Raw genomic sequence first — 14,508 nt, 5'->3', positions numbered from 1 at the left:
ACATCATACTTAGTTTAGATCTTAGCATCTTGAATGCTGTACATTTTATATTTTAAACAGATAATTGAATAAAATTGCAACTAAGAATTAATTAACTCTTTGAAATGATCTCTCTCCTTCCTGTTCTTCCATGAATCATACACTGGAAGAAACATCCTTTGCAGGATGGGAAGATGAGCAGGAGAGACTGTTCAGTCAGTTTTCGCATTAACAGACAGGCCAGTTGAAATTACTTCCCAGACTTGATTTGGCCTGCAGCCAGATGGTTGATACTGTTAATAGAGAAAACATCTGTTTACCCTAATGTGTTAGTTTACTGTGCTTGGAGGCCATCAACATGAGCTGCTGTGCACAGGTCTTATGAAAGGAGTGAATAATTTTTTTTTTCATTTGGAAGTCAATAACACATAGAGGAATCTTGTTTTATAGTCCCCATATTAGGCCGTGCTCAGACCCTGAAGATAAAGAATTACCGATAAACCCGGGACTCCACAGTTTGCTCATTAATTCCAAATAAGTATTTCCCCTCTTTCAGTCCTGAGTGAAATCAGAAGACTTTATATTCTTATGCAGTTAAAATAAAGCAATTAATAAGAAAAACATAGACATTACACATGATTAATCAGCAAATTCAACAAAATCACCTATTATTTAATTTTTCTGTAATTGCATTAGAACAGCAGCCTGGACTTTTTTTGCATCTAAAACAGAAATGCCTAATTTAAATATTTACAGAGGTCTCCTTAAACTCACTGATGGTACCAGTAAGTCATCACTGTGAATTGATGCCTCACTGCCAACTGTATAAATGTGTGAGAAAAAAAGACAAGGAATTAGAGTATCTCTTCAAAAATTTGGAAATACCATGTTCCAAGAAGTTCTTATGAAGGTCATAATGTGACCAAACTCCTGCAGTATCTTAGATAATTATGCAAACCTTCATAAATAATTATTAGTTATTGAAGTACAAGGAAAACAAGTTTGAGTTTATATGGAGAAGGTCATCACTTAAATGTAGACTGTCTCATTGCTTTGTGGGATAGGTTAATGAAAAATGTACTTGCTCACCACAGCAAGAATCAGGGCATGAACTAAAGTCATAAAACTTTTATGGAACCTGTCCACAGATACCACATTGCTGTCTTTGCCTTTCCTCTTTGCAGTACACTTGATAGAAAAAAAGCTAAGTGCGGTACCAACATTTCAAAAGGATTGCTCAAACTTCAGTTATTTTGCTTTGGAGCTGAAGCAAAGAGTCCTTCTGACGGTTTTACTGACTGCAGGTTTGGTGGGAGGTAAAGCCACGCTTCATGTAGTGTTGCAAGTATGAAGTATAAATCAGGTTTCATAAATATGCCCATTTGGTGTACTCAATTGACTGTAAAATAATTATGCTCTGCTGTGTAATTGTTGTGCTGTGGAAGAAAGCAGGACTTCTAAACATTTAACGGAAAATGATTATGCGACCTGAATTAAGGCTGTATTTTCTCCCACCATCTTCTGGATAGCAACAAAAGCATTTTGTAACAACTTCATCCAAAATCTACAGGATGCAAGGCTACCTAGGTATTAGTTGTTGTTTTTCTTTGTGTCTTTTAATAATTGTTTCTGGGTATCTATTTGTCCTCTTGTCCTACAATTTTAGATCCAGGACATAACTGTAGCACATTTTAGTGAAAGTATCAGAAATTTCTCTTACTTTAGCAGCATTTTACTGACCAACCAAAGGGTGAGATGCAAGGTAAGGGGAGAAAATATTTAGAGAAGCTAAAATATTTTGTTTAGTCCTATTGTTCTGCTTTTAAAAAAAAAAAAAAACACCTTACACTGGAAACTTGGCAGTTTATGTTTCAAAGTTTATGTTTCACCTGGGAAACTCTGGACATATTAAGAGTACAAACATTTCACATACACCTTGAAATGTAGGTCCAATGATATGGGTAGCATCCATCTACCATTCATGGCATAGACTAACAGAACTATTTAGGCTCTGTGCCCTTTGTTATGTCTATCAAACTAAGGAAAAAAAATTATATTAGAAAGTAAGTGAGGATTTTCAATTGTAAAATATTCAGCTCTGTGCTCTTCTCTGTTTATAAGATCAATAAGTATCCATTGTATAAAACATACGGCAAGTTACCCACAGTCTTATTGTTAATACTTCTATTTGCCAAATGTACACTTAAATATGAAAATATTTTTCCCATGTCAAATCGTCAAGTTCTGAACATGTGCCAGTCAGTATGTGGTCATGTTTCTCAGTACACTGAGCAATGGTCTGGAAGTGAACCAGGGGGTAGCATGTCCTAGTTTATAAATGCTATAGTCTGGGTATATTAAAGTCCCTTTAGAAACATTATTTCATTCTTTGGCCTTTCATACCTAAATTTGCTATATGTTTTTATATTTTTCACATGAATCTAGAATCATGAATCGTTTTTCACATGAATCTAGAAGTAAACTAGGAAAATAGCAACGTGTGACCTATTCTGTCCATCACTGCTAGTTTCCTTTAAAAAAAAAATAGGATTCTCCCCAGCTTAAGTTTATCAATTCTATTTTGTGATCTCTATTACAACATGTTACCAGTTGCAACCAATCTAATATACAAATCTCAGGACTTCCACATTTATTTGTTCCATATACGGAAAACCTATTTCATAATCTTTTTCTTATTGACCTTAAATTTTGCAGTAGCTGAGGAACTTTGGCATGTCTAGGGTGAAGCCAGTATTTTCATGTCTAGGTTTCTTCAAAGACCATCACAATCTATGGGATGGTACTTTGAAGTTTATCATTTTTCTAGTCGGCCTTTGAGTTCTTCAGGGGCCAAGCGTTTAATATTTCTTTAATCTGGAGCCAAAATGACTTCCTGCTCCAGTGCTGGCCTCAATTATGGTGCTAAAAAATTATCTTCTCTTAATTAAAGGAATCACAGTGCTGTCTTAGAGCACAGAACATTACTTTCCAAGGGGGGATGACCATCTTCAGGTAAACGTAAAATACTTTGTTTTTATATCATTTCTGGCCAGATTTTTGAAATAAGGATAATTCCTGGGCATTTAATATGTAAATAACATAGTAAATATCTAGAAATAATCTAATTAAAAAGACAGAGGCTAAAGATTCAAAATAGGATGGAGTCAACATATCAGTTCTAAAAGTAATAATTTACTTAAATTGTGCGTTTTTCTGGAAAAAGAAGATAACACTAGACTATATTTCAGGAAAGTTGATTAGAATTACTTGGTGATAATGCAACATTGCTCCCTCATTTAGACATCATTCAAAAATTTATAGAATGCTTACAATATGCAAAGTATTATCTGGTTGAATGACCAATTTTCCTCATATATTATTCCCTTAGGTGAAATACTTGTCTTTGGAGGGAACTTCATTCTTATAATCTCAGTTCTTCAGAAAAGTTCTATTCAGTATTTCTGTTAGAGCAGCACTCTCCAAGGAAATTTCTGTGATAATAGAAATGCTCTATAATCTATGCTGTTCCATATAGTAACTACTGGTACATGTAGCTATTATGCATTTGAAATGTGGTTAGTACAGCTAAAGAACAGAATGTTTACTTTTGTTAATTATAATTTAAATTTAAATAGTCACAGGTAGCTAGTACTGTACTGAATAGTGCAGACATCCATACAAATTCTCAACATATCATACAGGCATGATCATTAAGAAAAGTCGATAAAAATATTTTTGTGTGTGCCTACAAGAGATCCATTTTAGACCTAAAGACACCTGCAGATTGAAAGTGAGAGGATGGAGAAACATGCATCATGCAAATGAACAGCAAAAGAAAACCAGAGTAGCAATACTTGACATTGGACAAAATAGACTTTAAAACAAAGACTGTAACAAGAGACAAAAGAAGGGTACTATATAATAATAAAGGGGACAATCCAACAAGAAAATACAGCAAGTGTAAATATTTATGCACCCAACATACAAGCACCCAAATACATAAATCAGTTAATAACAAACATAAAGGAATAACAGATAATAAATAATAATAGGGGACTTTAACACTCTACTTACATCAATGGACAGATGAACTAAACAGAACATTAACAAGGAAGCAATGGCTTTGAATGACACACTGGAACAGATGGGTTTAACAGATACATTCAGAACATTCCATCCTAAAACAGCAAAATACACATTCTTTTCAAGTGGATATGGAACATTCTCCAGAATAGATCACATACTAGTCCACAAAACAAACTTTGACGAATTCAAGTAGATCAAAATCATACCATGCATATTTTCTGACCACAACATTATGAAACTAGAAGTCAACCACAAGGACAATTCTGAAAAAACTACAAATACATGGAGCTTAAATAACATGCTACTAAACGATGAATGGGTCAACCAGGAATAAAGGAAGAAATGAAAAAGTACATGGAAACAAATGAAAATGAAAACAAAATAGTCTAAAACCTCTGAGATGCAACAAAAGTGGTTCTAAGAAGGAAGTTTATAGGAATACAGACCTACTCAAGGATCAAGAACAATCTCAAATAAACAATCTAAACTTATACCTAAAGGACCTAGAGAAAGAACAACAAACAAAACCTAACACCAGTAGAAGGAAGGAAATAATAAAGATTAAAGTAGAAGTAAATGATATAGAAACTAAAAAATAATAGAACAGATCAATGAAACCAGGAGCTGGTTCTTTGAAAAAATCAACAAAATTGATATATCTTTACCCAGACTTATCAAGATGAAAAGAAAAAGGACTCAAACAAAATAAAAGAGAGGAGAAATGACAACCAACATCATAGAAGTACAAACAATTATAAGACAATAATATGAACTATGTCAACAGACTGGACAACCTACAAGAAATAGATAAATTATTAGAAACATATAAACTACCAAAACAGAAACAGGAAGAAATAGAAAATTTGAACAGAATGATTACCAGCCAAGGAGACTGAATCAGTAATCAAAAAACTCACAACAAACAAAAGTCCTGGCCCAGATGTCTTCACAGGAAAATTCTACCAAACACTTAAAGAAGAGTTAATAACTTTTCTTCTCAAACTATTGCAAAAAAGAAAAAAGAAAGGAAAACTTCCAAATCCATTCTATGAGGCCAATGTTACCTCAATACCAAAACCAGATAGAGACACCACTAAAAAAGAAACTACAGACCAATATCCCTGATGAACATAGATTTGAAAATTCTCAATAAAATACTAGCAAATCAAATTTTAAAATACATTAAAAAAATTATCACCACGATCAAGTGGCATTTATTCCTGGGTTTCAAGGGTGGTTCCACATCCATAAATCAATCAATGCAATACATCACATCAGTAAGAGGAAGGATAAGGACCACATAATCATTTCAATAGATGCAGAAAAAGCATTTTATGAAGTACAGTATCCATTCATAATAAAAACCCTCAACAAAACAGGGTTAGAAGGAACTTACTTCAACATAATAAAGCCCATCTATGAAAAACCAACGGTTAACATCATCCTTAATGGAGAAAATCTGAGAGCTTTCCCCTAAGGTCAGGAACAAGACCAGGATGACCAGGATGACCAACATAGTACTAGAAGTACCAGCCACAGCCATCAGACAACAAAAAGAAATAAAAGGAATCCAAATCAGTAAGGAAAAAGTAAAACTTTCACAATTTGCAGATGACATAATACTACATATAGACAACAAAGACTCCACCAAAAAACTGCTGGAACTGATAAACTCAGTAAAGTTGCAGAATACAAAATCAATGCACAGAAATCTGTTGCATTTCTATACACTAATAATGAAGCAGCAGAAAGAGAAATTAAGGAAACAATCACATTTACAATTGTACCCAAAATAACAAAATTAACAAAATATCTAGGAATAAACCTAACCAAAGATGTGAAAGATCTGTACTTTGAAAACTATAAAACACTGATGAAAGAAATTCAAGACAACACAAAGAAATGCAAAGACATTCCATGCTCATGGATTGAAAGAACAAATATTGTTAAAATGTCTATACTCCCCAAAGCAATGTACATATTTAATGTTATCCCTATCAAAATACCAACAGCATTTTTCACAGAGCTAGAACAAAAAACCCTAAAATACGCATGGAACTGCAAAAGACTCTGAATAGACAAAGTGATCTTAAAAAACAAAAAAAGAAAAGAAAAACTCAAGGCATCACAGTTCTGGACTTATATTATATTATAAACCTGTAGTAATCAAAATAGAGTACTGGCAAAAAAATAGGCATATGGATCAATATAATAGAATAGAATATCCAGAAAGAAACCTCCAATTATTTGGTCAATAATCTTTGACAAAGTAGGAAAGAATATCCAATGGGAAAAATGCAGTATCTTAAACAAGTGGTATTGAGAACACTGGACGGCTACATGCAAAAGAATGAAATTAGACCACTTTCTTACACCATACGCAAAATAAACCCAAATGGATTAAAGACCTAAATGTGAGAAAGGAAGCCATAAAAATCCTAGAAGAGAACAGAGTAACTTCTTTGACATCAGCCATAGCAACCTCTTTCTAGATATGTCTCCCAAGTAGGGAAACAAAAACGAAAAGCAAATTCTGGAACTACATCAAAGCAAAACGCTTCTGCAGGCCAAGGGAAACAATCAACAAAGATAAAAGGCAACCTACAGAATGGGAGAAGATATGCTCAAGTGACATATCTAGTAAAGGGTTAGTATCAAAAATATATAAAGAACTTATAAAACTCAACATCCCTCCAAAAACTAATCCAAGTAAAAAATAGACAAACAACATGAACAGATATTTCTCAAAGAAGATACCCAGAATATTAACTCACCAGCAACCCTCCAGTCATTTCTAATGATGAGGGTAATGGATGTGAAGTCCTCCCTGCTCTTTCAGTGCTCCCTACTCTATGTACACATTCTTTGATGTTCCAGGGAAATCATAATTATAGACATGTGTGATATAGTGGACATTGAGACCTCAAGATGTCAAATCTGAAGCAATCAATATTCTTACTCTACCTGTTTTAAACTTTTCTAATGTTCTCTCTTGGCCATCTGTTTTCTGTCGCCGTGAAGGGACTCCCACCAATCCATGTCGCAGAATTGGGTCACTTGATGAGCAAACTTTTCTGCTGACAAACATTATGACTTTGTCCTTGGGAGACAAGTTTTCTAAAAACGCTTGGATATGAGATCATTTCTCTTCTTCTGTGGTGACAATTACGTTTTGTTTCATGGTACTTATAGCAACAAGATCCAAAGTACCAACATATACAATCATTGGCTCTTTCAAATAAAATTGTGCAAGTCCACGGACAGCATATGACCACGTCGCACTTGTCATAATAGTCTGCCTGTCTGGTGCACATCTAATAAAATTGTCAAATCCCATGGGGGTCAAATCCCATGTCTAGCTTCTTGTCGACTTCATCTAATACCAAGTAGGTTATGCTTCTGAGATTGGAACAGTTACTCATTTGTAAATCATTCAGTCTTCCAGGAGTTACAATAATATCTACTCCTTTTTTCAGTTATTGTATTTTTCCATTTCTATCTCCACCACCATATATACAAACACTTTTAAGGCCTTTATATGAATACATAGAACATTCTGCTTCTACGTGAAGACCTAATTGCCTAGTGGGTGTAAGAACTAACATTCTGGGTCCGTTCTTTTTTTCTCTAATTATGGGCTGTAAATCAAGATGGATAATCCAGGCACTAAGTAGGACAGTCTTCCCTGTTCCAGTTTGGGCTAATCCTATAAGATCTTTTCCTTGTAGAACTATTGGCCATGCCTGCATTGAAAAACATCCTCAAATTTACAAGTAGGACTGGGTATATGACACTTCTGACCATCTTTCAAGTCATCACACATTATATCAAAATTTTCTTTCCTCCAAGTGTCTACTTGCACTTCGACGCTGAACTTGTTGTTTCTGACTCCATGTAAAGTTTTTCTTAACTGGAGGTAAATCTTCCCATTCCCTCCCTCCATTTCAAAGCATTTTCTCCAATTTGATCCCAATCAGTGAATAGCTGATTCTCTGTAACATTACTATCTGTCCTTACATGTCTTCCCACAGAAGGTTGGAATGCAACAATATCAATTCTGGGCTTTGCATTGTAATTTTAGTGTTGTTTTTTTTTTTTTTAAGAAAATTATCTGTCACTGTTTTGGCTTCTTCTTCATTGCCTTGCTGCCAAAAATTTTGACCTGTGCATGGGGATAATCTTTGATTATCTGTATTTTCCTGTTTGTTGTACTTTGGAGGTCTTTTTTTTTTTTTTAAGAGGCTTTTTTTTTTTTTTTTAATGTTCATTTACTTTTGAGAAGAAGAGAGACAGAGCGTGGCGCGTGGGTGGCTCAGTCAGTTGAGCATCCGATTTCTGCTCAGGTCATGATCTCACGGTTTGTGGGTTCAAGTCCCATGTCAAGCTCTGTGCTGACAGCCCAGAGCCTGGAGCCTGCTTAGGATTCTTTCTCTCCCTCTCTCTCTGCCCCTCCGCTGCTTTCTCTCTCTCTCTCTCTCTCTCTCTCTCTCTCTCTCTCTCAAAAATAAATAAACTTTAAAAAAAGAGAGAGGGAGAGACAGAACGCAAGCAGGATGGGGGCAGAGAGCGGGGGAGGCACAGAATCTGAAGCGGGCTCCAGGCTCTGAGCTGTCAGCACAGAGCCCAGTGCGGGGCAGTAACTCACGAACTCATGAACTGTGAGATCACGACCTCAGCTGAAGTAAGAGCTTCACCGGAGCCACCAAGGCACCCCTGGAGGTCTCTGATTTTTGACGCACTACGACCAATGACAGCGCTGACCCACACGTGCTTCAATCCAAAGCGGAGCGGCGGTTCGCAGGGGTTCCTCTAGCCGCCACCTCTGTCGCCCCTAGGGGCCCCCCAGACCTCATCAGTTTGGATCCTCCGCAGGCCTCCTTTCCGGAGCCTGGGACACCGCCAAGCTTGGACGCGAAGCAACGACCCAGGAGGAGGCGGGGGCGCCTACTTTTTGCCTTGACCTGAACCGGATACCCGAGCAAGATCTGGCTCCTCCGATGTCGCTCCCTTTGACTCTGCAACACTCCACCGAGTCCTGGCGGGTACGTCCCAGCAGGAGCTGCTGACGGAGCCCGCCCGATGCTCTCTCAGATAACATTTTAATTCAGAAACGCAGACGACTCATTCATTACGCTTGGGTGTATTTTCATAACATAAAAAGAGATTTACTTGTGGCAAAATTTAAACAATATATGCTTAAGAGAAACTGTGCCTGAGAGAGACTGAAACATGGCTTATCAATGTAAAAAGTCAGTTTTTAATTGTTCTCCTCCACCTTTATTGAACATCAGATACAACCTCAGGGTCTTTGCACTGACTGTTTGCTACACTTTTATCTCCTTATCTCCTTCAAGCCTGCACCAATATTACCTTCTGAGTGAGGTCAACTCTAACCATCTTTTCAAGAGCTAATCTCACTCGTCCCTCAAAATTTCCAAATTCCCATATCCTGCTCCATTTTTCTCCACAAAATTTACTCCTTTCGAACATACTATAAAATTGATTCAATTTATTCATCTGCTATTTTATTTTTGTGTCCTCTAAATAACCTCTAAATGAGATTCGTAAAAGCAAATAATCTGGGTCATTTTTTTTCTCACTGATGTATCACCAGCTACAGGACATAACCAGGCAATTTGTAGCCCTTAATAAATATTAGCTACTGTCCAAAAGACTTACTGAATTGTCTAATTCACTGATTGGGGGTATTGAACTTTTCTATAAAGGAACATAAAGTATATATCTTTACAGGATATACAGACTTTACAGGATGCATAGGCTTTCTGTTGCAAATTCTCCAAAAAAATGTAAAAGCTTTCTTAGCTGGCAGACCATATAAAAACAGACTGTGGGTCAGATTTGGACCATGGGCCGTAATTTGCCAAACTTCGGCCCAATTCGATGTAGAGACGCAACAGAAAAGGACCCACGAGATGATTAGCCCTAGAATTGTTTGTATTTGATATTGTGAACATTTTTGTGATTATATGTGTTGTGCCAACTTCCTTTAACTAAAACCGAAATACTATTGTGGCAAATTCAGTCAGAATGGCTGGAAAGCAATCTAACTTGGCAACCTGTATCCTTTTCATTCCCCAGTCCACCAGAACATTGTTATTCTGTCTCTTATAAAACATTACTATTAAAGTAGTGTTTAGTCCTTAGCTTTTTAATAGATCATGAACCCCACTTAAGAAACCAATAAAGGTTATGAACTTTTTTCTCACCACACGTATGCATATACCCATAATTTTGCACACTGATTTTAAGGGTTTATAAATTAAGCCCGTTTCTTAAGAATCTCTTCTCTTTTTAGATTTGTTGTCTCTGTGGCTCATAGTTGCTTTGTGTATTTAAAAGAATGTAAACATTTGCTTTAAATGGCCTTTCTTTCCAATTTATTATTAAATAGCATAGTAGAAAATGTCAAAGAACTGTAATCAAACATGGTACCTACTAACTCATCAAATACTTAAAAGCATATGTGACCTGAAATGATATATCAGGCAAATAATTCCCTCAGTAGTCAGGGTTTCATTTTAATGGGGAACCATTTTTTTGTCGTTGCTTTTATTTGTTTTTACCAATCAAGTCCATAGCATCTTTAAACTCCTCTAGGTTGATAAGATCCTCATTCTTTCATTTTGAGAGTTGAAAGTCTTAGTATAAACAAAAGCAGGAGCATAACAAGTGTCAATATTCTTTTGTTATTTTACCGGTGTCACCAAGAAGTCTAGGAACTGGACTTCTCTCTTCTCTAGTTTCCTAACTTGAACCATTACTACTTTCACAACAGCATATTCTATAAAAGAGGTGTGCAAAGATAGCCAGGTGACCAATCTCTGAGTTTTCAGTGTTGAATTCAGGTCTACATCCATAGATATCATCAGAGCCACAACACTCCACTGTAGGTAAGGTACTGGCAGGCAGAGAGGGGCATGTAAACTGATTGGTTACTGATGATATTTAAGCATTGCTTTCCCCAAATAAATTACTTCACAAAAAAAGTGTTTAAATAAAGTTGTTTGTAGTTATAACTCTAATAGTAATTCACTGCCATTTAGTGGGAATTCATGAGTGACCAGGAAAGCGTGAACTTGCAGGGGGGACTGAAAGTCCTCCAGTGTAACTCCATGCGAACATGTTGGTCATGAGAATATCAGCCGTCAAGTGTGTCTCTGCAAAAAACAATAAATGATGAGGGCCACTAATCTAGAGAAATTATCCTTTGTTATAGTATATATACACTCAGCGTCCTTATTAAGGAAAAATGCCACACATATTCACTAATGTTAATGGACATCCTGTTTAATAATTCCCATAGATATAAGAAGTAATTTGACTGCTTAGGCTCAAAAATATGTAAGCTAAAAATTATTCAGTTACCTGATTAATCACAGTCTATTTACTGAGGCTTTGAGGGAGGAAATGAAGATAAAGTTGTGGCAAAGCACAGCCAAGATTAACAATGTCAAGGTCAAATTCACATGTGTTGCTTGGAAATGACAGAAGTTACAATAAGAAGAAAAACTATAAGAGAACTAGGATAATGATAATCTATAAACAGATTTAAATAGGAATGGATTGCTGTCAGAAAGAAAGAGAAAGAAAGAAAGAAAGAAAGAAAGAGAGGAAGACAACTGATTTACGTATTTGATGATTCATAAATCCCATTGCCCTTTGTGAAAACATCTCTTAGTCTTCTTTTGTCACATTTTTAGATAAAGAAAAAAAGAAAATATATCCCATTAGCCAAATACTAGATAACATTAACAGATCAGAGTTTGAGATCCATAGCAGTCACAGAAGGGCCCAATAAATTATGGGTAGGGTGACTCTAAACAAGCTATCTCTTCTCTCTTCCAAATATAATAAATTTTTTAAGATCAGAGTGTTTATCACATGAAGTTAATAAAGTAGAAAATGACACTATTTACCTTCATCAAATAATATGTCAAGAATTTACAGCTCAGCTCCTTGGAAATCTGTCTTTTTTAGCCTGGTGTTTTGTGTAACATTTTAATAGCCGGAAGCAAATGGGGAACATAAAGCCTGTGAGGCCAAGAAAAGTTTTTAAAACAATATTTACATTATTTACTGATTTCTTGTGAAATATTATTTTTATATTTAATGTTATAAAAATTACACATACTATTGAGCAATTGGAAGTGGAAGAGTTGCATGATAAATAACTAGCTAAACCACCAAAAGAAGAGAGAATTGGCAAGATAATGTCAGGAATAAGAGTTGTCATTACTCCAGATCTGTCGACAGATTACTGCATGTCCCCAAGAATACCAGGCTAAAGGTCATAGCTCAAAGAATGACAGTTTTTCTGAGCATAAAAGGAGAGAATTTGCCATTCCAGATCATATCAATGATCCATTTAGTCTAGCATCCTTTCTATGGAAGTGGTCATTTGTTTGTTTGTTTGTTTTAAAGGAGACAGGGGAGAGGAAGAGAATTCTTCCAACCCCATTTTTCCATTGTCCTAGAGGAATGGATTCTATCTAAACTCAGTAAGAGAAACATGAATTAACTGCTCCTACCATGAGTTGGGAGCTATCCGTTGTTTTATCTGGCATTGTTGCTTACAGCAACAACATAAAACAAACACAAAAACAAACAAACTTAATCTCTCTTAGTATTATATCAAATCATATAATTATATAATGTTGAACAAATTTTTTTTTTAATTTTTTTTTAAGGTTTCTTTATTTTTGAAAGAGAGACAGAGCATGAACGGGGGAGGGTCAGAGAGAGAGGGAGACACAGAATCTGAAACAGACTCCAGGCTCTGAGCCCTCAGCACATAGCCCGACGCGGGGCTCGAACTCAGGGACCGTGAGATCATGACCTGAGCCGAAGTCAGCCGCTTAACCGACTGAGCCACCCAGGTGCCCCAAATGTTGAACAAATTTTAAAAACTCTTACAGTTCACAAATATTTTAAATCATTCTTTAGAAATTATGTGGCATTTTTTAAGTTTATTTATTTATTTTGAGAGACAGAGTAGGGGAGGGGCAGAGAAAGAGGGAGAGAGAGAGAATCCCAGGCAAGCTCTGTTCTACCAGTGCAGTACTATCCAATGCAAGGCTCGAACTCATGAACCATGAGTTCATGCCCTGAGCTGAAGTTGGACACTTACCTGACTGAGCCACCCAGGTGCCCCAATAAATTTTTAAGCTTCAGTCTTTTTTGTTGTTAATCCTCATTACCAGTTTGAGTGGTAAATGCTTTTCTTTTTTTTTTTTTGTTTTTGTTTTTGTTTTTAATTTTTTTTTTCAACGTTTTTTATTTTATTTTTGGGACAGAGAGAGACAGAGCATGAACGGGGGAGGGGCAGAGAGAGAGGGAGACACAGAATCGGAAACAGGCTCCAGGCTCCGAGCCATCAGCCCAGAGCCCGACGCGGGGCTCGAACTCACGGACCGCGAGATCGTGACCTGGCTGAAGTCGGACGCTTAACCGACTGCACCACCCAGGTGCCCCAAGTGGTAAATGCTTTTCAATATCAGTTTTATAAATGCAGACACCGAGACTGAAATAACTCAAGAAAGTCTTTACATGTAAATGATATTCTGGCAAGTCCATTTATACTATATTGTTTCAGGATTCTATTAACAGCCACATGATGGCTAAATGCCCACTCAATGGCATTGTAAATGCTTCGTATGGTTAAAAATCTCTTGAGGTTACCCACCCCCCCCCCCCCCCAATGCCATCCTGGACATTCATTCACTCTTTTGACATAGCTGAATTTTAGAAGCTCCTTATTTGGAACTATATCTAACCCCTAATTTTAATGTTATCCCTCAGTGTGATTATGGAAGTTTTAACTTGCTTTTAAATAACATTATTTTGGGGCACCTGGGTGATTCAGTCAGTTAAACATTCAACTCTTGATTTTGGCTCAGGTCATGATCTCATGGTTCCTGAGTTCCAGTCCTGCCCTGAGGCTCCACAATGGCAGCACAGAGCCTGCTTGGGATTCTTTCTCTCCCTCTTTCTGCCCCTCCCCTGTTCATGCTCTCTTTCTCTTTCTCTCAAAATAAATTTTAAAACTTAAAATTTTTTTTAAATAGTAAATAAAATAAAAAATAAAGAATGTTCTTGTATATTTGAGCTGCCTATATTGGTAAAGCAATCAGGAATTTTCTGTAAGATTTATCTTAATGTGTACCTTTTTAATATAATGAAATATTTGGTCAGAAATATGAAATTATTTCAAGATGTGGGTAGATAAATAGACCATCTATGTATCAACCATACACTTTAAAAATAAAGTATTATATAAAATAATTAGAAGCCTCTAAATAATTTTGCTTAAGTTTTTCTTCTCCTCCCCAAATTATCTACTCTTCTGTATTTCATGTTTATCATTTGCATGCATTCTGTCATAATTTTAACATAAGCCTATTTATCTGTAAACAGTATTGATTC

General features: G+C 36.1%; 1 pseudogene; it reads right to left on the bottom strand.

Moving 5' to 3' along the window:
* Positions 1–4,817: 4,817 nt before the first annotated feature.
* On the bottom strand, positions 4,818–9,163 carry LOC125164884 (probable ATP-dependent RNA helicase DDX43; annotated as a pseudogene).
* Between the last annotated feature and the right edge of the window lie 5,345 nt (positions 9,164–14,508).

Source organism: Prionailurus viverrinus, chromosome B1 (genome assembly GCF_022837055.1).
Source record: "Prionailurus viverrinus isolate Anna chromosome B1, UM_Priviv_1.0, whole genome shotgun sequence".
NCBI lineage: Eukaryota > Metazoa > Chordata > Mammalia > Carnivora > Felidae > Prionailurus > Prionailurus viverrinus.
The sequence above is the reverse complement of the archived record's forward strand: the minus strand, read 5'-3'. Positions and strand labels throughout refer to the sequence as shown.